We start from the raw sequence: 27,249 nt of genomic DNA on the forward strand, positions 1-27,249 counted from the left end.
CCAAGGACCCAACCTGCCTAAGTTGCCCATCCAGGCCTGCCCCTTCAACATGGCTCCTGCCCAGTCTCACCCAGTGGGCCGTCTCTACCAGCACTGGCACCCCTCCACAGCAGCTCCCATTCTGTGGGGACAGTCCGGCATGCCAGTGTGCCCCTAAGAATTTCAGCCAAGTCTCACAGCCAGCTGGGCCAAGGGCCAGTCCCACACATCAGCGTGCCTGCAGTAGTCATAGCTGGCCCTCTCAGCCAGCTGGGCCGGGTGCCAGACTTGCCCAACAAGGAATCCACAGCAGTTGAGGCCAAGCCACACAGCTAGCGAAGCCGGGGGCCAGCCCTGCCCACCAGCACAAATGTAGCAATGGCAGCCCAACCATAACAGGAGGGCACACACAGTCCACACAGGAGATACCCCTGGAGCACCTGGCTCTAAAGACCAGAGGGTATTGCGCCACTGGGCCTCACAGAGCAGGTTCTACATGAGCCCACTGTTTCCAGACCGACAGAGGTAGTGGATAACACCTAGTACATAGAAACAAATGCAGAAAGTTAGGCAAAATGAGACAAACCACCTTCCAAAGGAAAAAAACAAAATAAAAGACAATCAAAAAAGAACAAGACAAAACCTCAGAACAAGAACTAAACAAAATGAAGATAAACAATTTAATAGATAAAGACTTCAAAGTAATATTCATAAAGATGCTAACCAAACTCAGGAGTAGAATGTTCATAATCAGACAACTTCACAGATGAGCTCTGCCAAATATTTAAGGGAGAGTTGGTACGTATCCTTCTCAAACTGCTGCAAAAAAGGTGAAGAGGGACGGATGCTTTCAAACTCATTTTATCAGACCAGCATTACTCTGATGCTAAAACCGGATAGAGGGAAGAGATATGGGAACATGTGTATATGTATAACTGATTGACTTTGTTATAAAGCAGAAACCAACACACCATTGTAAAGCAATTATACTCCAATAAAGATGTTAAAAAATAATAATAAATGAAAAAAAAACAGATAAAGACACTACAAAAAAGAACATTACAGGCCAATATGCCTGATGAACCTAGATAAAAAAATCTTCAACAAAATACTAGAAAACTGAATTCAACGATACATTAAATGGATCATACACCATGATCAAGTGGGATTTATTCCAGAAGTGCAAGAATAGTTCCATATCTGCAAATCAAGCAGTACACCACATAACAAAATTAAGGATATAAATCATACAGTCGTCTCAATAGATGCAGAAAAAGCATCTGCAAACTTCAACATCCATTTATGATACAAAAAATCTCAACAAAGTGGATATATAGGGAATATCCTTCAACATAATAAAGGCCATATGTGACAAACACGCAGCTAACATCATACTCAATAGTGAAAAGCTGAAAGTTTTCCTCTAAGATCAGGAACAAGACAAGGATGTTCACTCTCGCCACTTTTATTCAACATAGTATTGGAAGTCCCAGTCACAGCAATCAGAAAAAAGAAAAAAAGAAGAGGCATCCAAATTGGAAGAGAAAAAGTAAAACTGTCACTATGTGCAGATGATATGGTACTGTATATAGGAAACCCCCAAAATCCCATAAAACCTATTAGAACTAATAAATGCATTCAGAAAAGTTTTAGGATACAAAATCAATATATAGAAATCTGTTGCCTTTCTATATACTACTAATGAACTATTAGAAAAAGAAATTAAGAAGAGTTCCACTTAAAATTGCATCAAAAAGAATAAAATACCTAGGAATAAATTTAACCAAGGAGGTGACAGACCTGTACTCTGAAAACTATAAGACATGGATGAAAGAAATTGAAGATGACACAAATAAATGGAAAGTGGCAAATTTTGAAGGAAAGTTAGCAAAACCTGGGCTCAGAAAGTCCAGTAACTACATCAGGATCTAGAGGAGGAGAGGAGCTGATAGATTTTCTCAGATCAAGCTAGAGTACCTGGATTATCAGTCTCACCAAGGCTGCAAGAAATGAGGAGGAACAGTTCCCTAAAGGAAAACAGAGTTGCAGCAACTGGAAGAAAGTGAAACGGATGCAGGTAGGAAAAGCTATTAGATATCACCATCCAAGACAGCAGGAAATCATTGCTAAGACTACATTAAGAATAAAAAAATTATAATAATACTGTTTTGCTTTAAAAAAAATTCCAGCAGTAGTTAAAGCAAAATGTTCACCAGCATACCCATATTAAGGACAGGTAAGAAATGTTCAAACATCAGCCAACAGAAATAGATTTTCTCTTTTGCTGTACCTGCAGTAACTGGTTGAATTACTCAATATGGTAATATAAAGCAGACAATATGGAGACTCAGATGAAGAACACAGAAAGATTCTACTCACCGCTGGAACCGTTGTCACACCTTTGAATTACAAATGGAGATTATCCTTCCTTAAATTCTTAGAGCCATTGTTCTTGTATAGAATCCAAAATAAAGGCCAAAATTTCCATTTCATTTTCAGCGAGGTAATTTGGCCATGAAAGAAATAAACCCCACAGATGTGTTCATCATAACTCTTTAATTAAATATTCTAGAAATCAACTTGAGCTAGCTTATAGAGATATAATGGGAATTCATTATGAAGATTCAAAGTGTTTTGTATTTTCCAAGGGTGAGGTTGTAGCAAGGCCTCAGAGAAGGATGGTAACAAGGAAGAGAAAAGTATCTGGAAAACAGGAATTATTGGATCTCTATTTTTTTTCTCTGAGAAACTACCTGTTCTTCCTTTTGCTTCGATTGATAAATAAGGGCACCTTTGGAAAAAGAATATGATTGGCCCAGTTTAAGTCATTCATCTTCTTTCCTGGACATAATCACATGTGTCCAGGAGAGTAGTCTTTTATTTCAAAGTTAACTGCAGCATCCTATTCCTATAGGTAAAAGTATTGATGAATAGATCATACAGAGCCTGAAAGGCATTGCAAAAGTTACCTTGTTCAATGGATATAAGCTGTGTAAACTTAAGCTAACTTTTGTCTGTGTGTATGTCTTTTTCATTTCCCTTTTTTTTTAACAAAAACTGGGTTTGAGTTTAGAAACAATGTAAAGATAAACAAAATGTTAGAAATATGTGATATGGATCACAAATTAATAATAGTGAGATAAGGAATTAAAAATCTTGCTGGGGGAACTACCAAAAGAGAATCACTGTTAAGAACAGTGTGGCCAGAGTGGCCTTGTAGCCGAGAACAAGAAGGTTGGTCATTAAGGATGAAGCTCGGAGGCAGTCACAGCCACCTACCTTCAGGGTGGATCTGTAACACCAGCAGTTACTGAGGTGGGGCTAAATCATCAAGCCTGAGCTAAGGAACCAGACCCCAAGGTCACCAGCCATAGACTATAGTAGCAGAAAGAGCTAGCTGTCCTGGAGTAAAGCTCACTAACTGTACCTCAGCAGACACCACCAGTGAAAACACGAATACCAGATCCGTCGCCCTGGAGAGTAGACCAGTAGTAGGTAAAACCTCAGACAGCTCTTACTCCATGAAACATAGTGAAGACCTGTGACTTACGTCCAGATGCCACCTGGGGGAAGACTGAAGGGGAAAGGTGAGGCAGCCCTGATAGAGCCTTGACTTCTAACCTGACTAAATATTTAACATAGAGGGTCTACTTAAAACTGAAAGGTGCTGTTAAAACTGGAAGATGCTGAAATATTGCTGATAAACAACATGTGTCTCCTCACTGCCTAGAAGGATAAGAGTCTGTGACAATGTTTAGGTCAGTTGCATAAAATAATTAAGCTATAATTTTCATGCACATCTGACTATATGTACACTTTGACAATCCAGTTACATTGGAAAAAGCCTAATAACTTGGATCTAAATGGTAATGGTAATCCCCTAGTAATGGGAATGGATTATCAGCTCATCATAACTTTCCAAATCTAATATTTTGACTAGCCATTTGCTAAAAAATGCCATTAGGATATATGATTAGTCATAAATATGCCGGTTAATTCAATGAGATTTCTGTCCTTTGTTGTTCAACAGAGTCCTTCCTGTTGAAGGACTCCCAAAGAAAAAGTGTTTAATAACTTAGTGCTTTCTATTTATATTCAGAGAACTTTGTATTCTCTATAAACATTTTTACAAGTGGATAAAACATATTTTGTTCCAGTGCTTCATGATCTAAATTGTGATTCCTTAAAAGCACGGTGGAGCATATATTTTTTTAGAAAACACAGCCCCAGTGATACCCCAAAAGGTGTGCATTTAACTTTTAAGGAACTTACCACATTTGTTCTCTTTAACTGTCATTTGATTTAGCTACTATAGACATCTGCTACAAAGCTCTTTCAACTTTCCATTAAGGCAAATTACTGGAAACCTGGGTTACTGTGGCAATGAGGGATAGCCCTTATTTTTCCATATCAGTCATCTCAGCAGTGTTAGTCTGGTGGTAAGTGCTAACCAGTAGGGGAGTGAAGACCAGCATACCTTTACAAAGCTTTAGATTGTGAATCCTGGGATGGAACCTCTCAGATGGAAAGGCCTGTTTCCATGGCAACAGGAGCAGCTCCTACTGTTTCAGTTTGTCACTCATCATAGCAATGTTTGCCTTGGGAGACTGCGCTAAGCATTTCTAGCCGCATTTTGTTGTGGATTCAAGAGATTGGATGGCGATGCTGCTATGGTTACCAGGGTTTTTGTCTTAGGGGAAATCCTAGAATAAAGTAATCTCTCTGGTTCCAACAGAAATTTTAAATAACTAGCTGTGGAATAGAAAGAAAAGAAGTTGTGATAAGTAATTCCCTTCTGGGACAATGATAACAAAGTCTGACAAGTCTGACTTCCTTTTTTTTCTTTTTTGGTGCTTGTGGTTATGGGGTGGTTGGAAATGAGAAAATGAGAACTGGGAAAGGTTACGGAAAATTAGAACAAGAAGGAGAACATAAAATGATTGTTTACCATTTCTTTAAAAAATAAGAATAGAAAAGAGAAGGGCTCAAAGAAAAATGTATAGTAAATATTCATATATTCAAGGAATTTCTTTTATCATTCTCTATATAACTTAATTTAAATGATTTTCTCCCCACACTTATAAAAATAATTCATTTTCCTAGTCAGATGATGACCTCTTCCCCAGCACTGATCATTTAGGGTGTTGAAGGAATAATATAGAAAAAGGAGAACCTTCAAGCTGACAACATTTTTAAAGATTTTATTTGTTCCTTATTCCCACTCTTCATGGGTCCCAAGATTGATGCAAAGAAAGAAATAGCCATTGAGAATTACAGAAAAGGCTACAACCAATATTGTTATCTTTTCTCAAATTATATGGTTACTATTACATCCCTGGAGTATCAGAACACTGCAAACCTGACAATGATTAGCACAAATTTATTTTATAGAAAATTATTAAAAGCACAGGAAACTGTAGTACAAACATTTACAGATGAACACTATTTTTATTATTTTATTTTGATTTCATGATCTCATCTTAGTATTTCTCTTATATAAGATTCTATTATGTGATAAGTATTGAATCAATCGCATTACCTGCATTGTTTCACTTAAATTTCACTAAAAACTTTTGAGGAAATTATTATTATTCCTATATTCAGAGGGATTACAGCTAGCTGGCAGAATTACTTGAAATTAGACACCGAGTTCTACTACTACATCTATCCTGGGATAGAACATCCTCATTTTTTAATCACCCCAAATCAATTCATACTGTGTGTACTCCCTTATTATTTCCTGAGCATGAGTGATCTGTGAATTATCAAGAAGTTGTCAACAGTCAGATGTTATTGTATATGTCTGTAAAGAGTGATAACTTCCTGCTTCATTTGTGGACTTTGACAAATCTTTTACATTGATAGAGTTATAATGCATTCTTTTGATCTCAGCAAATATTTAATGAGCAACTAATTAGTCTGTGATGAACTCTTTAATAGGTTATGAATATATATGATATGCATTGTTCTATCAGAACATTCTTTTGGAAAATACAGCATAAGATACTGGAACTATAATATTTTGGGCCTAGAAATGGAGTGGATGTAGCCACAGTTGATAGGGCACAAAATACCTAGGAGACATCTGAGAAGAAACCGTGTTCTGCCCATATGGCAACGACTGACTGTTCACCCATTGAAACGAGAATTTGGCTCTAACTCCCTAGGCACCTGTTCAATGGTGTATGTTCTCCATAAGTTATATCTCTTAATTCCAATTCTGAGAATAAGTAGAAGGGAGTCTGTAAGAAAATCCAGCTTCCCTCTTTTTGTCTTTTCCTGGATTTTGGTCACATTGCAATAAGAATTATTTTTTTAATGCTATTTTCTCTCATAAACTTTATTCCCAGCATAAATAACTTCATGAAGAGCTTTTAGAAGAACTTAGCATGAAATATAAGGCCATTTTGCCAGAAGTAGTCAAGGAATGTACAGTACAGGAGACATGGTAATTGCAGGTGTTGAGAAACAATTTCATCCTGCATGTATATGTACACATACGTGTATCCATAATTGTGTATGTGTGTGTAAATATATACATAGCTAATACCAAGATTTCAGAATTTTTTTTTTTAAGATTTCAGAATTTAATAAGAAGGGTAATGAGAGCCTATAGTAGTGCCTTTGCATAAGTAGTATTCCGTAGATATTTTTGGAATGCATGAATGAATGAACGTCAAGAGAAAATGATGAATATCACTGGACTGCCTTAGTTAAAATGGAAGTTTATTATAAATCTCAACTCAGAGTTTAGAATTTTCATAATCAGTTTTCTTTATTGTATTTCTCCTTTGCTTAATATTCTAGTTGCTTTTACATTTTATGATTAAAAGGTAATTATTTTGTTATAAACAAGTAGTACCAAAATCTATTTTATGCCTTGCATATGTGCATTCTTGAGTTTAGCAAATTGTTTACTCTTTGTCTTCTATCTGGTGCCACCTCCTTGGAACATTCAGCGTTTTTCTTTCATTCAACAAATATTTATGAAGACCTTCTCTGTGCACTATGCTGGGTTTTGATGGAGGGGAGATGAATGGGTGGAGGGGAGATGAATTAGTCATACATACATCTGTGAAAGCTCACCTAGAGTATTGTGATTAAAGGTCAGTGCATTTTAAATTATCTTAATTGATGAATATATTAAGATCAATCAAAAGTAAATGCCTACCTTAAAAAAAATTAGCCTAACTTGTAACTTCTAACAATAAATTTGTCATCTGACCATGCACATTTACTGAGCATCAGTTATCTAAGTGAAGCTTTACTGCAGAGAACAGACGTGAATCATAGAATGTCGTCCAGAATATGAACTGTCCCATGAACTGCCCAGTGCCCCACAGTCTTGAATTCTGACATTCCATCAGCTTGGCAGAACCTTCCTCCCCTGGTCCTCTGTGTCGAGACCCAACTCAAAAATCACTTTCCACTTATGCCTTCCCTGGCAGTTTTGTCTCCAAGAATAGGGTTAGTACCCTTTCTGTGCAGTCCCGTAGCAATCCAACCATAACTCTATTATGGAACAGACTACGTTGATATTTTCATTAAAGTTTTATTTCTAGATAATTTAAAATATACTCAAAGAAATCATGTAGAAAAAGCTCTAATCCAATCTTGGGTGGGGATTTAAAGAAATCTGCTGAGAGCAGAAGCTAATTAAGGTAGAGTATAAAGAATGAACTTTCTCCATCCAGGAAAAAAAAAAAAAAAAGATAAAGAAAAAATCTTTCGAGAGGAAAAAGTCATATGTGCCGAGCTCAGGGATAAGAGGGAGCACCAGGCAAACTGAGAAAATGTAAATAGCTTGGGAGCGTAACAGCTTTGAGGAATTTAAGGAGAAGAAGATGCAAAGTTGAGCAGAAATTAAATAATAAAGAGCCTTGTATGCCTCTGAGATTTGGCCTTCACACAGAGGATAAAGGCTTGAGAGAGAAAATGATGGTCTCATTTTGATTCACATCTGCTTCCTCTTCCCAACCGGCACTATCTTAATTTAAACAATTAATATGTGAGCAAGAAAAGAAAACCCAGTGAAGGAGATAAGAGGAGGAGTTATCAATGACAAGAGACGAATCCTTTGTAGCCAGAAAACTAGAGGATATAAAGCGAAATAGAAGCCAATGCGGAGCTTAGAGTAGGGATCATCAAACTACACCTGTGAGACAAGTCCAGCCCACAGCCTACAAATAAAGTATTATTGGAGCACAGCCAAGTCGACTCATTAATACACTGTCTATGGCCACTTTTACATATGATGGCCAAGTTGAGTAATTGAGACAGACATTATCTCATAAAGTCAAAAATATTTACTATCTGGCTCTTTACAGAAAATGTTTGCCAGTCCTTTTTTTAAAGCAAAAGAGCAGTTGATTAAAAATAGGACTACCAGGAATCCTTTGGATTTATCAGCAAAGTAGGTTTTGGGAGACTCTGTGAGAGGAGTTTTCAGTAAAATGGTTGATGCTAAATATAAAGTATAGGATAAAAGAAAGTGGAGAGAATAAATGCAGTAACCTTCCCACCACCAACTCATTCCTGCCCCAGTCTCAGCAATAAAATGTATTATCTCCATTCACTGAGGAGGAAACAGTTTCAGAGATTTTGAGTAACTTAGCCAAAGTTGCACAGCAAGTACTTAGGGGTTGGAACTGGAATCCAGTTCTGTTTAATCAAAACCCATGTTCTTTCTGCTAGATTGGATTTTCCCTAGAATTTAAGTTCGAGAGCCCAGAATTCAAGCCTCATGAAATTGTTTTAGATTCCAAAAATCGTGAACTTAGAAGGCAAAATATTCTTGCAGAGAAATGAGATATGAAACCTCATCTGTTATCCCTGTCAACAGGCACACTGAAGGAGTGAGACTGTTTAATAACTATGTTCAATTAACCCCAAATCATTCTCTCTGCAAATGTAAACAAATCTTACTCCCCAGACCCTCCTAATTTACAGAAACCACCTACTCAGAGTAAGTTTTCATAGACATAATGGAATTCACTTACAACATCTATTCTAAAATATTTTGCACAGCAAAGAAAATGAATAAATGAAACCTTTTAAATTAATAACCATTAAGGGAACAATAATAACAACAAATAACAATGGAGAGAGACATTTCTAATGAAAGGAAAGAGAAAACTGGTAGACCAGAACCTTCCTATCCTATAAAGGTCTACATGAAAAACCTGAATAAAAGAATGTAAACAATTTTTTCTAACATGTAATTCACTATTGTCCAAATTCAGAGATTTATGTTAAATGAGACATATTAGCCTCATTCTTCTTCATTCCTTTATCAATTTTCAGGCCAACAATTTTAAGTATGATAGGAGGGAGAGGTTGCTATAATATATGTCACCATTAATTAGAAATTACTTTAAAGCAGTAGCACTCAGTGGGGCAATTTTGCCCCTCCGGGGACATTTGGAAATATCTGGAGGCATTCTGGATTGACACAACCTGGGGTAGGGCAGAGTACTACAGACATCTTGTGGGTAGAGGCCAGGGTGCCATTAAACATCCCACAAAGCACGGGACAGCCTCCCGCAACAAATTATCTGCTGGCCCAAAATTTCAGTTATGCCCAGGTTGACATATGCCACTTTAAAGGAGCACCACTGTAGCACAATGGCATTCCAGCCAATGGCATAGTCTCCAGCATTTCAGACATACTAATTATGCATAGGCAAATGTTATCTGCAAAGTCATGAAATATAACCCTTAAACTCTCACAGTTGGAAAGGACAGCCTAAAACAAAGAATTATGTAGGGATGATTGAAAGATTAAAAATATTGTATTATATAAAAAATAATAATATATCAATATTACCATGTATGATTTTTAAGAAAAAGTTGTCCTCTTCTTCAAAGATGGTATTACGTATATATCAAACTGTATACATATACCCTTTGGACCAGCAGCCTATAGCTGCATAAAAACAGTACATTAAAGACCCGTATGAGGCATGTTGCCAATTCATCCACAAAGAGAGAGATAAATGTGTGACTGAAAAAGTACTTGTCGAACACAAGCTGCAGCTGTGTCTAACTAATACCTAATTACTCAACTAGAACATATTATCCATCAGGCAGAAAAAAGGTGGGTAATTTGCTATCATCTACTGAGATGATTTACCAAATTACTGCATAAAAATACACTTAGCTCATATTAAAGTTATGACACTAACCAAACACAAGCATATTCAGAATTAATGGTGATTTGACCTAACTTTCCTTTGTAGGGATTTAGAAAATATACTCCACAGGAATAAACCAAAGATAGTATAAAAATCTTAATTGGAAACCTGAAATTGACATCAGAATTCTTCCGGAACTAGTATAAAAGATTTCAATAGGGCTTCCCTGGTGGCTCAGTGGTTGGGAGTCTGCCTGCCGATGCAGGGGACGCGGGTTCGTGCCCCGGTCCGGGAGGATCCCGCATGCCGCGGAGCGGCTGGGCCCGTGGGCCATGGCCACTGGGCCTGCGCGTCTGGGGCCTGTGCTCCGCAGCAGGAGAGGCCGCGGTGGTGGGAGGCCCGCGTACCGAAAAAAAAAAAAAAAAAAGATTTCAATAAAGTTTGGTACTCAAAAACTATAATATGGGAAAATGTCAATAATAATTTAAAAATAAATTACATTTGTTACTGTTTTGGTTACTTATCTGTTATAAAACAAATTTATATACAGATATTCGTGTATAATTTAATCTGAACAGAAATGTAATGGTGATGAACACTGTCTTCTTGGATCTTAATAATAAACTCTATGGAGACGTGAATTGGAGAAAATTCTTCTGACAGCTGACTTTGTCATCAAGTGAGCACTAGAAACGTCCTCTGGTAAATAGGTTCATTGCTCTTAATTCTTCACTTCTGTCCTGTATTCGAATTACTCCATACCATTTGTCACAGGACTTTGCATTACCTCGCACTAATGAATATGTTTCCTCATTCAACTGATGTTGAGTTTAGCCGCATGACTTGTTTGTCCAATAGCATGTGGATTAAAGTGATGGGCCCTAGACACAAGCTGAAGCCTTTAAAGGCATTTCATAACTCTGCTCACCTTTTTTGTTTTCATGCCATTTGCCATTAGAGAAACATGCCTCACGTGACTATTAACTAGAGAAATGCAGAGCTGACCCACGACTTGAAAGCAAAGAAGATATTTGTCGTTGTAAGCCAGTGAGATTTTTGAACTTGTTTGTTAACAGCAGAAATGACTATTTCCCTTAATAAAGGCTTTTCCAGAAACGTTTATACTATGGATGTTTCATGTTTACCGCCCCAGCATTTGTCTCCCTGATTTTTAATCGAAGATCCACCTTCATTCCATATCTTTAGGAAGGAGTTTCTGGGGTAAACCAAGTCTTGGCATTTTTCTAGTCACTGTAATTTGATTCAGTTATGGACGTAAGATTTTAGTTCGGCCAATCACAATAAATTTCAGGACTTCTGGAAAAGCTACCAGAAAAGAATTTCACTGTTTCCTTATAGTCTTTTACTAGAAGAATGGGAAGTTTAAGCTGCTTTCCGACATCTTCCTGACACAAGGAGAAATCTAGCGCTACCTAGACTTAAGCCAACCAAGTTGAAAATAGAGTCAAGAAACAGAAAGAAACAAATCCTGAGGAGGTGGCCCAGTCTCTGAACCCAACTATACCTGAAAATTAATCTAGCTCTGGATATTTATATGTGTTGACAATTTCCATTTATTCCTTAATCTAATTTTAATTGAGTTAATGGTCTCTGACCACAGAGAGCTTCGTAAAGGATACAGTATCTATGGTGTCAATTTAAAGGATAGGAAATAGAGAAAATATTTTGTCTTTTTAAAAATTATAAAAATTGTCTTTTTAAAAAATTATATGAGAAGTATAATGCACAGCATTATACTTCTACTTCTGTATACCCTACAATGTGCTCACAAGACAAGAAATAACAAGTGTTGGTGAGGATGAGGTTGGTGGGAATGTAAATTGGTGCAGCCACTATGAAAATCAGTATGGAGGTTCCCCCCAAAAAAATTTAGAATAGAACTACCATATGATCCCGTTATCCCACTTCTGGGCATTTATCCAGAGAAAATATTTTTCTTAAACACAATTTTCCTTTATTTGAACTGAAACACTCAGTTATTCTGTAATGTGTATAAAAAGAAGAATTTATCGCAGGAACAGAATAATTATAAAAGCGTATGCAAAATACATGTCTAAATCTTCTATTCATATAATTTTCTTGTAAAAGTGAGTATCATTTTGACATAATTATAGTTTATCCAAATCCCAATGTAAAATTAACATTTCAAAGATATAATAGAATTATAATATTTTTCCTGCAGGCCAAAATATTTTATCAGTTCAACCTAAATTTATAATCTTCCAAACTTCACAGGAAGTATAAGAGACTATCTAAGGGAGGCGGGGCTGCCGAGGAGGAGCAGGAGGGGCGCCTGGCTTCCGGCGGCTGGGGGGGGCCTGCGAGGTGGCGGGGGTGGGGGGGGCCTGTCCCGGAGGTGGCGGTGGCGCCATCTTATCGAAGGGGGGATCAGGAAGTGTGGACGGCGGGGGCGACAGTGGAGCCTGGAGCAGAGGCCGGAGGCTCCCGCCCGCCGGCCCTGGGGCAGCAGCAGCAGCCGGGGCCGGGGCAGCAGCTGGGGGGGCCGGGGGGAGGGGGACAGTCCCGGGATGGGGGCGGGGCCCGGAGCCGGGGCCCTGCCTGAGTGGGGAGCTGAAGCTGCTCCAGTTCCTTCTCCCCCGCGGCCACGAGCGCTTCCGCATTGCCAGCGCCTTCCTGGACCAGCTGAGATGCGAGTTCCCGCTGGCTGAGGCCAGAGGGGCCGGGACGAGGGCCGCGCCCGGACTGCATCTCTCCCCACAGGGGTCGGTGCCTGGGGATCCCGTCTGCATCCACTGCAACATCATGGAGTCATACCCAGCTGTGCCCCCCATCTGGTCAGCGGAGTCCAATGACGCTAACTTGGCTGCTCTCTTGGAGAGGCTGGTGGACATAAAGAAAGGGAATACTCTGCTGTTGCAGCATCTGAAGAGGATCAACTCCGACCTGTGTAAACTCTGTAACCTCCCTCAGCATCCAGATGTGGAGATGCTGGATCAGCCCTTGCCAGAAGAGCAGTGTACACAGGAAGATGTATCTTCGGAAGGTGAAGATGAAGAGATGCCTGAGGACACAGAAGACCTAGATCACTATGAAATAAATGAGAGAAGAAGCGCCAGCTGAGGGCAAGAAATCTGAAGATGACGGCATTGGAAAAGAAAACTTGGCCATACCAGAGAAAATTAAAAAGACCCAGAGGCAAGATTACTTAAATGGTGCGGTGTCTGGCTCGGCGCAGGCTACTGACCAGGTGATGAAGGAGCTCAGGGATATATACTGATCACTGAGTTTCAAAGGCAGAAACGGTACAGTCGAACTCGTGAATGACAGCCTGTATGATTGGAATGTCAAACTCCTCAAAGTTGACCAGGACAGTGCTTTGCACAACCATCTCCAGATCCTCAGAGAAAGGAGCCGACTTCATCCTACTTAACTCTTCTTTTACAGATAACTTTCCCTTTGACGTGCCGTTTGTCAGGGTTGTGTCTCCAGTCCTCTCTGAGGGTATGTTCTGGGCGGAGGTGCCATCTGCATGGAACTTCTCACCAAGCAGGGCTGGAGCAGTGCCTTCTCAGTAGAGTCAGCGATCATGCAGATCAGTGCCACACGGGTGAAGGGAAAAGCACGAGCGCAGTTTGGAGCCAACAAATCTCAATACAGCCCGACAAGAGCACAGCAGGCCTACAAGTCCTTGGTGCAGATCCATGAAAAAAACGGCTGGTACACACTCCCGAAGGAAGATGGGTAACCCGGGAGTGCCGTCCCCTTCCTCCTTCCCTAGGCATCACTGGACCAATTGCCTTTTTTTTTTTTTTTTTTTGCCCTACGCGGGCCTCTCACTGCTGTGGCCTCTCTCGTTGCGGAGCACAGGCTCCGGACGCGCAGGCTCAGCGGCCATGGCTCACGGGCCCAGCCGCTCCGCAGCATGTGGGACCCTCCCGCACCAGGGCACGAACCCCCATCCCCTGCATCGGCAGGCGGACTCTCAACCACTGTGCCACCAGGGAAGCCCCAGGGAAGCCTCTGGACCAGTTACCTTTGAATGCTGTATTTGGATCTCCCTCTGCCTCTGTGGTTCCCTCCCTCACTTTTCCTGGACACGATAGCTCTGCCTATTGCAGGACAATGATGGCTATTCTAAACGCTAAGAAAAAAAAAAACAGACACAGAACTGTTTCAAGTACTCAAGACTGACTTACAGACAACCAGTCACCTGGCTGGAACCTTTGCTAGCAGGCATTCTTATAAAAGAAACTTTCGAGCCTCATTATACGGCTGGAAACTCAGCTGTGCTCCAGACGAGAGCCTCCTTACCTATGCTATGGATTTTAAATTTATTTTCCCTTATTTCATGTACACTGCTTTTTTTGGTTACAGTGTATGATGGATGTTTATGAAAAAAAATGTATCTTTGGGAACACAATTACAGTTTGTTAACTTGAAAAAAAAAGACTATCTAAAACTCTACTAAATTTAAAATGAACAAATTTAATACCAGGTTTATAAACACGACACAAAAACACCTCAGATGAAGGAGAGAATAAATTATATCTGTCCTAGAGTCAAGTCTACATAAACCTATTTTTCTAGATAATATAGGTGAAGTGTTTTTTCTGTAATTGAGTAAAGAAAACTTAATCAGCTTGCCTCGACACAGTAAAAAGTTTTCTTTGGCGACCATCAGTAAAGTGGCCAAGTACCTGATAATTATATTATCAGATGTTAATATTTCACTTCTGGTTGCTTAGCAGCCACCTATATTTTAGAAAATAATATTCTATTTCTCTGACTATATGATGCATATCATTTTATATTATTTGGAAAATACTGAAAGGTATTAAGGAAATAAAAGCCTGCCATGTTCCAAACACAAGACAGTTATTACTGTTAACAGTGTATTGTAATTCTCTCCAGAATTTATTTTCTAGAATTGTATATATAATCATCTGCATCTTGTTTTTTTAATATACACTTATTATATTTGATATTTTCCTATGACAATCATTTGCTAAAAAAAAAAAAAACTTTCAATAAGCATACATCTCACTTTAAGTAAGAGCCTAATTCTTGCAGAGATCTACATGAATTGCATCCTCTCATTATCTATCTGACCCAACTACCTCCCACTCCTTAAGTTTACTCTGGTCGCAACAAATCCACTGCAATTCCTCCAACGCGCCATGATGGACCCAAGTTAATGCCTTTGTAGTAGCTGTCCCCTTGGCCTGCAGTCCCTCCTCTCCTGACATGCATGGTTCATTCCACCTCCTCCTCCAAATGGCAAAGTTCTGTGGGATGTACCATGACCTATCAGGTGACTGTGGTCATGGTCTCTGGAGTCAGAATTCACATACTAGCTGTGTGATCTTGGGAAAACTGCTGAACCTCTCTGTCCTTTGGGGAATAACAATAACTATTCTCAGGGCCCAAACTCCACTCTGTTTTTTTTTAAAGTCTTTATTGAATTTATTACAGTATTGCTTCATTTATTTTATGTTTTGGTTTTTTGGCCATGAGGCATGTGTGATCTTAGCTTCCCAACCAGGGATCGAACCCGCACCCCCTGCATTGGAAGGTGAAGTCTTAACCACTGGACCACCAGGGAAGTCCCCAGCTCTTTTTTTGATGCTATTTTTTCCACAGTCCATTTGTATTTCATAGCATACTCTATTACTTACTGGTTATTACTGTTATTATTAGAATTTACTGATATGTTTATTGTGGACTGTCTCATCTCTCACTAGATTCTAAATTCTACAAAGGTAGGTTTTCACCCTGAAGTGTTCCTCAAACAAAACTGCACTAAAAAATACACCCATATACACAAAAAATTAATACTAATATAGAACCTAGAATGCCATCACTGTCCTAAGCTTTTAAAATATATTAATCATTTGCTCCTGCCACAACCCATGGAATAGGGATTATTATTATGATCTCCATTTTATAGATAAGAAAGTTGGGGCATTCAAATATATAAGCAACCTTCCCAACTGGTAATGCTAGTAAGTGGTGAAAGAATTTGAACCCAGGCAGTCTGGCTCCAGACAGAATATTCTTGATCACTATGCTATGCTTCTACTGAATATGTATCGATTGAATGAACTGAACCAACCAAAGAAGGAAGCGCTGTCATATCAACAGGATCACGTTTCTTTGGTAGTCCCTACCTCCTTCTGAAAAAAAGTGAATTCTAGTTCTTCTAAGATTATCTTTTTCTCACCAGAGGAATGCAGGCAAGAAGGTAGAATAGTGAGGTTTTCATTTCTCATCTCACCTTCAACATGAGATGGGCCACCTTCCTGTTGGCTGAGTGTCCAAATATGTTGGATTTTCCTTTATTATTTTCGTCACCTTCACTCAGTTTCCAGCTCCACACTAATGATTTGCATCTGTAAAGCAAATAACCTTTGCTAGCCAGTGTGTTTTCCCTTTAACTTGGGCATGTTACCTTTTTATTTTAAATAAATGTAGCACAACTTGCTAGTATACTATTAATAGCAGCAGTTTTCGAACAACTACATCATAACTGTGTTCAATTCACTGGAATACTGTGTTCTTTTGCCACTCTATACATACTGCCCTTTAATATAATTTCTTTTATTGGGATACAAGTTGCTTGCTGGATGCATTATGAAACTCCACAGGGCTGTATTACGAAAGCAATACTTTCTAGCTGTGCCCAGCTCTGCTCTAGCTTTGCTTAATTATGTCATATGAGGGAGGGAGGAGGGCTTCTCCTTTAGTTCTTGAAAGGGAGTGAGAGAAACTACTGTTCACTGCCCCTCTCACTGAAAGAAAACAAAAATACACTTAAACTTAGCTGTCCTCTAGGACTACCTAGAACACTGTTTCTCAAAATAGAACCCACAGACAACAACTGCATCACAGGCAGCTTGAGTGCTTGTTAAAAAAGGAGGACCACTACCCCTCATCCTGACCTTTTAGTGAACTGAAATTTGAGGAGGTAGGACAAAAGGGTTTGCATTTTTAACAAGTACCCCCAAGTAATTTGTGTGTGTATAATATATACATTAAATGTTATTCAACAAATAAATGTTCAGCCTCTACTAGATGCCATTTCCTATACTGATTTCTGGGAATATAATAATAAACAGAAAGAGATATAATCCCTGTCCTCATAAAATTTCAGCCTACTGAGGAGCCAGATATTTGTAAATAACCACCACACAAACAAGCACAGACTCTCAACAGGGATCCGGGCTATGAAGGAGAGAAATTCAGAAATATGGACAGTTGGGCAGGAATTTCAAGGAAGGCATCTCTGAACTGAAACCCAAAGCTGAGTATAAATGAACTCAGGAAGAGGGGAAAAGGGGGTTGTGTTCCAGCCAAGAGGAAAATGATGTCATAAATCACACGGTGGGTAAAGGAGCTTGCAGAGAGAAGGACTAATGCACAAAGCCCGGGGCGTGATAGCAACAGGGAAGGGGAAGCAGATTGTGAGAAGAAGCCATTGAGGTGACAGCTGAGTCTTGTAGACTAGCTCCTCCTTTATTCTACAAATACAAAGGGAACTTCTTGGAGGCTTTAATGGGGGAGAGGACACTGGCAGTGTTATAGTTGACATTCGTCTTATCCTAGAGCTGCACTGTCCAATCAGGTAGCCACTAGCCACATGTCTATTTATGTTTAAATGTAATAAAATTAGAAGTTCAATTTCTCAGTCACACTATTTACATTTTAAGTGCTTAAAAGCCACATGTGGCTGGTAGCTACCTATCTGACAGCACAGATACAGAATATTCATTGTCCCAGAGAGTTCTATTGGCACAGCTGCTCAAAGTGTAGTCTGCAGACCCCAGCATGGCAGACATCCCCTGAGAGCTAGTTAGAAATGCACAATGTCAAGTCCCACACTGCATTTGAAGGTGATTCTTAGGTGACCTGTGTGCATATTAAAGTTTGAGAACCATAATTCTAAAAGGTAACTGACCTTTTAATGGAATCCTATTAATCATTTGCTACTTTTCTTTTTAATAAATTTATTTATTTTATTTACTTTTGGCTGCATTGGGCCTTCATTGCTGCACACAGGCTTTCTCTAGTTACAGCGAGCCGGGGCTACTCTTCGTTGTGGTGTGTGGGCTTCTCATTGCAGTGGCTTCTGGTGTTGCAGAGCATGGGCTCTAGGTGTGTGGATTTCAGTAGTTGTGGCATGCAGGCTCAGTAGTTGTGGCTGTCGGACTCTAGAGCACAGGCTCACTAATTGTGGCGCACGGGCTTAGTTGCGCTCAGGCTTAGTTGCTCCGCAGCACGTGAGATCTTCCCGGACCAGGGCTCGAACCCGTATCCCCTGCATTGGCAGGCAGATTCTTAACCACTGCGCCACCAGGAAGCCCCTCATTTGCTACTTTGAATGAGGTGAAAAGCACAGAGAAAATTCCAATATAGAGAATGACTGAAGAGATGAGGATATTGCCTGGTACCAATTTGGGCCTCAATTTTATGAGATCTCCTCAAGTCCCCTTAGGAACTCAGTGAAATATACACACCACTTGGTTCCAATCAAATGCTTTACATCTGGGGGGGGGGGGAAAGATTGTGTTACAGTTCTTTCCAAACATGATTTCCAGGTATTGCCCTGCTGTCTTCCCTTCCCATCCTTTCCCCTGTACTATCCCTCTCTAATGTCTTGCTGTTGTGAGTAGGATTGCTACGTATCATACCAACAGAATACAGGCTGTGACTGCAAAAAGCTTAATTATCTTTTTTAGCGTTCCTGGTGAAATGTTACTTGTTAGATCATTAAAAGAAACTAATGAACTCACTGGCTTCCTGAAATTGTAGTTCTGTTTTTCAGAAGTATGGTTGCCTATTTATTTTTAACTGTACTGTTATCATACAAATAGATCAACTTGTGGTTGGGTACCCATTTCAGACGCGTGCTCCTCTCCACTTTTATTACACAGTCTATTACATGACAAAATACCTGAGGAAGCTCACCAAAATCCCAGACTTCTAAACAAAGCATTATAACATATGGGAGGATAGAAAAAACTTCCAAATAGCTAACCTAGGCTCAGGTTTAATATTTGAGCTAAAGGAAGACGAGGAAAACAAAATGATAATAATCTTAAAATGAACACTTACTAATCATTAAGGACTGAATGTATCCTCTCAAAATTCATATGTGGAAGCCCTAACCCTCAATGTGATGGTAGTGGGAGAGAGGGCCTTTGTGGGGTATGAGGGTCAGATGAGGTCATGAGATTTGACAAAGTGTCTCTCCTTGACCAAATTTTAGTCAGGTTCCTTTGATCTTCTTCCCAACTGGGCCTCAACTTTTGTCCTACTCTTTCTACCTCTTGCATTGTACAATTTTAGCAAGAGTCCTGCTAAGTCAATTTAGCCAGAATTTCCCGCCTCAATATCTGATCACCCTCAATAGCTAATTGGGTTCCTCTTCCCCCCCTTACGCCAGGTGACATCTGATCTCCCTGGCCCCTTAAGCAAGAATCCTGTTAGGTTCATTTAGCTAGAATCCTCTCTTACCCCTGATGTTTCTTCTTAGCAATATTCCGTCTACTGACCCCCACCCTGATCCTTGGCTACAAATTCCCACCATTTCTTGCTGTATTTAGAGTTGAGCCACCTCTCTTACTTCAAAAACCTCATTGCAGTAGCCCTCATACCTAGCCTGATAATCCTGAACACAGCTTGCCTTACCACTTTAACAAGGCTCACAATAATTTTTTCTTTAATAGGGTGGGATTCTCATGATGGGATTACTGGTATGATAATAGAAAGCTATCTCTCTCTGTCTCTCTGTCTCTCTGTCTCTCTGTCTCTCTGTCTCTTTCTCTCTCTCTCACACACACACACATACACACACACACACACATTCTTTCTCTCTGTCTACAGAAGCATGGAGGAAAGGCCATGTGAGGACAGAGTGAGAAAGCAGCCATCCACAAGTCAGGAAGACAGCTCTCACTGGAAATCAATTTGACTGGCATTTTGATCTTGATGTTGGACTTTCCAGCCTGTAGAACTGAGAGAAATACATTTTTGTTGTACAAGCCACACAGTCTGTGGTATTTTTTTATGGCAGCATGAGCAGACTAAGACACTATGTGCCATGCCCAGTGCTACATACTTCACAGATATTGTCTCATTTGATCTTTACCTACATTATTACTAAGCTAAAGTTACTAATATTATAAATGCTTTACAAATGAGGAAACTGAGGCTCACTGAGGTTAAGTGACTTCCCAAAGTCCCTCTGTTATTATTCCAAAGCCATCTCCTATTTACTTTGAATCTGAGTCCAAAGATACCCCATGCAAAGCTTTAAGCAATATGTATGTTAAATGCTAGCAGCTATAGAGCTATCCGAAGCACCCCAAGTACTTGAAATGTTAACACATTTTGACATCTATATTAAACTATTACCTGCATTTAAACAGATGCTATTATTTTTACAGGTATAATTAGGCTTTATGTACAAAAGAAATATATCTGTGTCTATTCCTTGTTTGTTTGTTTTTTATTCTTTTTTTTATTCCTTGTTTTTATCCAGGAAATCTTACTAATTCGGGTTCATGTAGCACAGACAAGATGGCTTGCTAAACATATAAATGCACATCAAAAGCCAAGTCCTGTATGGATAGGAAACCTAAATTCTAATCCTATTTTGTAACTAATTATGGGACGTTGGGCAGGTCACTTTAGGACAAATCTCATAGGACAAGGTGTTCCCTTATGGGAAAAAGAGGCTGTTGGTCTTTAGCATTACCCCTCCCCCAGAGTTAATACTCTTTGATTTTTGTTCTCAAAGGAAGTCTTATCAAGAACTCCATTATCTCAGCTGGCAAAATAAAATGTTTGATCTTTATAACAGGTTTAGGTCCTGCCACTTGATTACTTTGAATTTTGGTCCCCAAGGTAAAAAAATGAAAGAATGAAAGAGAGAGAGAAGAAGAAGAAGGAAAGTGAGAGAGAGAGAGAGAGAGGGCAGGCGGGCGGGAGGGAGGGTGGGAGGGAGGGAGGGAGGAAGGAAGAAAGAGAGAAAAAAAAGAAAAGAAAAGAAAGAAAGAAAGTCGGTCAATCATATGTGCTATTCTACAAAAGAAAAATAAAATAAAAAAATAAGAAAGTTCAGACGTTGATTAGCTGATAGAATCTGTCCTGCTAGCAAATGTAAAATAATTAGCTACACTGGTTAGGACTTATTCAGTTACAAGTGACAGCAACCCCTTTCAAAATGGATAAAGCAAAAAAAAACAACAACAAAATATTTAGTGATACGCACAAATGAAAAGTTCATGGGTGGTATGGCTTCAGGCAAATATCTTTGCCTGCTGGCAAAGCTCTAGGCTTATACGCTTATCTTCACTTTCCCAGAGAGATGTCCCAGAATTAAATCTCATGGGCCAGAAAGGGCCATGTGCCACATTTGAAGCAGTCCTATGGCCAAGATAGGCCATATGCTTATACTTTGAACCAGAGATGAAGGCAGCCTCACTTTTAAACACCTAGAAGCCACAAGGAAAATCCAGTAAAATTACTGTAAGATTCGAGAATGAATATTTGGCAAGCAAAAAACAGTAGTCATCTACCTTATCAAGAAGAATATTAACAGTAAAGACATAATGGTAAGTGACAAAGTGGTTTCCCCATCTTACTAAAGATAATAATAGCTGTAAATTATTGAGCATTTCCTATACATCTGGGATTGTGCTAAATGCTGTACACATGTTATCTACTTTATCTTACCCAGAGATGAAGAAGCAGAGGCTCAAAAAAGTGATGTCACTTGCACAGAATCCCTAAAGCTAATAAAAGGCAGAGCTAAAATACAATATGGATTTATCTGATTTCCCAGTTCAGGTTCTTGAGACTCTTAACCACTATACTGCTTCCATAAGAACTAACTTGATATCTTATTTTCAGAGAATACAAGAAAACAGAAGCTGCAAAGTAAAATAACTTCATTACGTGGCTTCAAAAAATGATGTTTGTAACAACAGAAGAGTACAGTAGAATATGGTTGACTAATAATGTCCATAACCGATCTGTGACAAAATCAGTATCATAGTGTCTTAAATAATTCAGTTACCTTATTTCCAAAATACAACAGTGTTCCAAAAAATGATTTTCACAGTAGATATGTACATGTATGGATGTGTATGTGTGTGTACACAGAAAATTAGAAATCAACGTTTCCAAAAGAGTTATTAACAATTAGAACATGAGAACCATCCACAGCTCTTACTAGTTATATCAGAATTATGAGTTATATCAGTTACTAGTGATATCAGAATTATTCAAAGTTATACTGGGACATCACTAACCAGTCATTTGAAACTTGGCTGTTCATATGCCGGCAACCCACCAACCTCTACAGCCAGTCATTAAGTTACCACTTACATAAACAATTTTCTACAGTAAGATTTGGCAAATGATGGTCTATCGTTCAAATCCAGCCTGATGCCTGTTTTTGTCAGTAAAGTTTTATCAGAACATAGCCATGCACATTAATTTACATATTGCTTATTGCTGCCTTTGCACTACAATGGCAGAGTTAAACAGTTTCTACAGGGACCATCTATCCCCAGAGGTTGAAAATATTTGCTATCAGTCCTCTACAGAAAAAGGTTGCCATGTTCTAGAATATGGCATGCATGCTTCAAGGAGGATTTGAATGTTTAAAGATAAATTCCAAAAACCCAGAAATTTTTCTCCTAGCTTGTAAATCACTGGGAAGGAAACTAATATTTTATTAATACATATTGAATTTCTCATGCTATAAAAGGAATGTGATATCATACCTCAAACTGGCCTTTGAAAATGCAGTAATGACGTGTTTATCAGGCAAGCTGCCTCAGAACAGTTGAGATGCCAGGAGTGTCCTCTCCTGCTTTAGGGCATCTTACTTTATATTGTTTCTATTTAGACCTTTAAAAAAGGAGTTAACGAGCTGAAACCTTTTCATTTACTCTCTGTGGGGCAACTGTCAATTGGAGGCTATGACATATACTTTTTCTTGAAAAGTTTCCTTAAAATCTTTTAAACCTTAAAACTTTCCTTAACAGTTTCCCTTGCATTGGTTTCTACAAATTATATATACCTTGTTCCCCTCCCACTAAATCATGTTGACCCTGGAGTCATATATAAATTAGACATGTTCAACTCTTAACAGGCATTCATGGCTACTGAGGGACTTGTCCTTTGAAAGATCAACTGGGCACTTGGCCTTTATTGGTCTGTTCTTGGAATTACTGTGTTTCATCTGTTTTCCTTAAGCAGCTTGGGCTCTGGATGACCCACTTTCAATAAAGAAGGCTATTTGCTTAATGGAAGAGCATACTGTATTTTCCCTGATTCTGAATTAAACTCTAGGGATAATGTTTCCGTTTTTTACACGCAAACTGATTACTCCAATCTTCCCTGATTGGGTGGAAGGAGGATATTTTAGATGTGAAATTCAAGTTCTGATACTTTATCCTAAACTCTAGACTGCACAGGGAATCCCTGATAAAATTTCCAGAAGTTACATGAGACATATTAGGCATCAGGGTATACCACTGAGAAATATCTCTATGGTGTGCAAGTTGCTGCAGACATTTCACTTGTGCTATTTAAATAAACTAGTCATGTTTCATCATGCACCATGTTTCACTGTTAGGCACACAAACCTTAAGAATTTTCATATTTTCAACAAACTCAAGAGTAAAGCCATGAATTTGAAAATGTATAAGTGTTCACCCCAAGCCAGAGCAGAATATAATCCCCCTCAAAGGAGGAACACATTTTTGGCTACCAGAAAAGCAAAACAAACTACAATCCTTAGAATATTTTAAAATCAGCACAAGAAAGCTGTTGACAAGGAAAACAGGATTGCAATGTGGATGGGAGAATCATATCTCCCAGTTAAGATCTTACTAAGAACAATTCATTCATTTCTGCATGTTGCTCCACTTATAGAAAGAAGTTGTGGCCCCCATTCCAATTCCAAATAGTCCAAAGGAGCATTTGCATCAGCCCTCATATCTGTAAATTACACTCCTGGAATGTCAATTTCCTGGTACTGAAACTGCTAAAATGCAAATAGGAATGCTTTCACTAATCCTACAGTTACATATGTCTTGATAAGACTGCCTTAAGGCTTGTTTGAAAATATACTGAGTGAGTTCGATATATTTTTTCTCGACCAAGCATCCATCCAAGGAGAAAACTGTGTCACCATGAGGTGGCAATCTGTTCCAGCAGTCAGCATATGACAAACAAACCAGCTGGAGACAGGTCTTTCTTTACCACTCTTAGAAGAAATGCATTATCTTTCCACTGAGGATGCCCACCTGCTCATGGGTAACCTTGGAGCTTTAAGTATATTTGCTCCAAAAAGGCAGAGTCTGTCTGAAGGTGCAGTCAGCACAAAGAGCAGAGTTAGGGGACTCAGAAAGACAAATCCCAAAGGGCATCATTTAAGTCCAAGAGTGAAGTGCTACCTAATGGTAGAACCACGGTAACTTTTCAGTTAGTTGAAGTTAATAAGTTCACTTTTTGCTTAAGCTGTTTAGAGATGGGTTATTGTCACTTGCAAGAGGATAGTCACAAGGACAAGGTATTTTTACAAATGCTCAAAACGTAATGAAAGCTCTATTATGATATGCTTATCAGACATCAAAATTTTGAAGATATGTGATACCTGACAGGAACATTTTGTGAGGGAGGAGGAGGAAGAATCTAGAAGCGTAAGCACAATCCATAGGCTCTGAATGGAATGCAGAATAATCAGGTACCCAGAACAGAGAGGTGGGGGGCTGGTGACGGGAGGGGCATTAAAAAGGGAAGCGAGCAGAGGTAGAAGACATGTTTTCATGTACTTGAGTGCAGTGTTTGGGGTTAGGAATGATTTAGCAAAATGTGAGATCTACAGTTTTATGCAGAACTCAAACTAAACTACTCCAACAAAACTATTTCTCCACTGATATTACCTCTGCCATGAGCCAGGGTGTCCATTATGTTAATATTCATTTCATATTTTTTACCTTATTAAGAAATACCTCTGCCACTTATTGGTTGAGAGCTTTCCAACCACTACACTGAGCTACTTGATGACCTTTCTCTGTATGGATGAACAGGTGGGGCCTGGAATGGCCAAACCCTTGAGCACATCATTGTGAACCATGAAAAGCCATGAACAGTAACAATGGAAATCAGTACAATCATATATGTTTTGTTCAAGTCATTTTACCTCCCTAAGACTAAGTTTACTCATCTGCAAAAAGGAATAGAATATAGAGATGATATATTATAGAGATTTGCAGTGAAAATTACACTCAGTATAAAATAATATATGAAAATGGTCTATGTGGCGCCATAATACAGTAGGTACTAATTAAATTGTAGCTGCTGTATTTTCTATAAACACATTTTACATTTGTTTGCCAATTACATTTGCCTTTGTCTGTAAATGCACATATTTAAGACAGAATTTACTTTTCCCAGACAAAATGTGTACATGAAAGGATCTATAAAAGGAAAAATCTTGATTTTTCAGAACCCTATATTGTTGTCATGGTTAAAACACTGGAGTTTCAGAAGAAAAATGCTTAGAATCATGTAAATATCTAACTAACCCATCCTCCTAATCAGGTTATTTATTTTTTATAAAGCAGTTATTCACACTGAAATTATTGAATGGCACAATAGAACAAAATTGGGTTTGTGCAATAATTTGAGGCAATCATGTTTTTATAAGTAAATAATATGCATAAATGAAACAGATTAATAATCTAATTAAATTATGACTTCTTTTAGAGCCCGTTAATGTCCTAATTTCAAAAATGTATGTTAATCATGCTGTTTAACAGTGCAATCACAAAGGTCAGTGTACTTTACAAAAGCTGATAAGGGTCTAACAGACTTGCAAAAGGTATTAGTCTCAGCAGAAAGCTAGCATTTGGAAGTCAATGAAAAACCTGCAAAGTTGTGAAAGCAAATACAGAAAGAAGTGTCTATGCATAAAATATTCAGCAAGATAATAAGGTAATACGGCATTGGTGAACTTTATTTTTTTATTGAAGTACAGTTGATTTACAATGTTGTGTTAATTTCTGCTATACAGCAAAGTGATTCAGTTACACACACACACACACACATTCTTTTTTTATATTCTTTTCCATTATGGTTTGTCATAGGATATTGAATATAGCTCTCCGTGTTATACAGTAGGACCTTGTTGTTTATCCATTCTTATATATAAAAGCTTACATCTGCTAACCCCAACTTCCCTCTCCAACCCTCCCTCAACCCTCTCCCCCTTGGCAACCACAAGTCTGTTCTCTATGTCCATGATTCTGCTTCTGTTTCATAGATAGGTTCATTGTGTCATATTTTAGATTCCATATATAAGTGGTAACATATGGTATTTGTCTTTCTCTTTCTGACTTACTTCACTTAGTATGATAATCTCTAGTTGTATCCATGTTCCTGCAAATGGCATTATTTTGTTCTTTTTTATGGTTGAGTAGTATTCCATTGTATGTACCACATCTTCTTTATCCATTCATCTGTTGATGGACACTTAGGTTGTTTCCATGTCTTGGCTATTGTGAATAGTGCTTCTATGAACTTTGGGGTGCATTCATCTTTTTGAATTATAGTTTTGTCTGGATATACGCCCAGGAGTAGGATTGCTAGATCATATGGTAGTTCTATTTTTAGTTTTCTGAGGAACCTCCATAGTGTTTTCCACAGTGGCTGTACCAACTTACATTCCCATAGCATTGGTGAACTTTAAAAATTGTAATACAGAGTGCATATGGAAGAGAACAAAAAAAAATTTCAATGGCTAAAGATTTGTGACTTTTTTCTGGGATGAATATAGTAAAAATCAATTAAAAAATTGAACATAAGTATAAAAGAGATACTATGTTTTTCTGATAATAAAAATGGCAATTAAATATAAAGTACTTGCTTCTCATCCAAGTCTCCTCTTCCTCTTTACCCCAAACCCATCCTTTAGCACAGCCTCTACTTTCTCTCTTTTATAATACACTTTCTGAAACTGAAATAAAACATACAAACACAAAAATGCATACAGAAATTTATAATCATTTTTGAAGCTTTTATAAATGGACTCACACAATATGTATACTTTCTTTTGGGGTTTCCTTCACAAATTATT

The 27,249-nt window shown here is 38.6% G+C and overlaps 1 pseudogene; it reads left to right on the forward strand.

Annotated features, from left to right (window-relative positions):
• Positions 1–49: 49 nt before the first annotated feature.
• LOC101277022 (ubiquitin-conjugating enzyme E2 Q1-like) lies at positions 50–14,000 on the forward strand (annotated as a pseudogene).
• Positions 14,001–27,249: the final 13,249 nt, after the last annotated feature.

Source organism: Orcinus orca, chromosome 10 (assembly GCF_937001465.1).
Source record: "Orcinus orca chromosome 10, mOrcOrc1.1, whole genome shotgun sequence".
Classification (NCBI taxonomy): Eukaryota; Metazoa; Chordata; class Mammalia; order Artiodactyla; family Delphinidae; genus Orcinus; species Orcinus orca.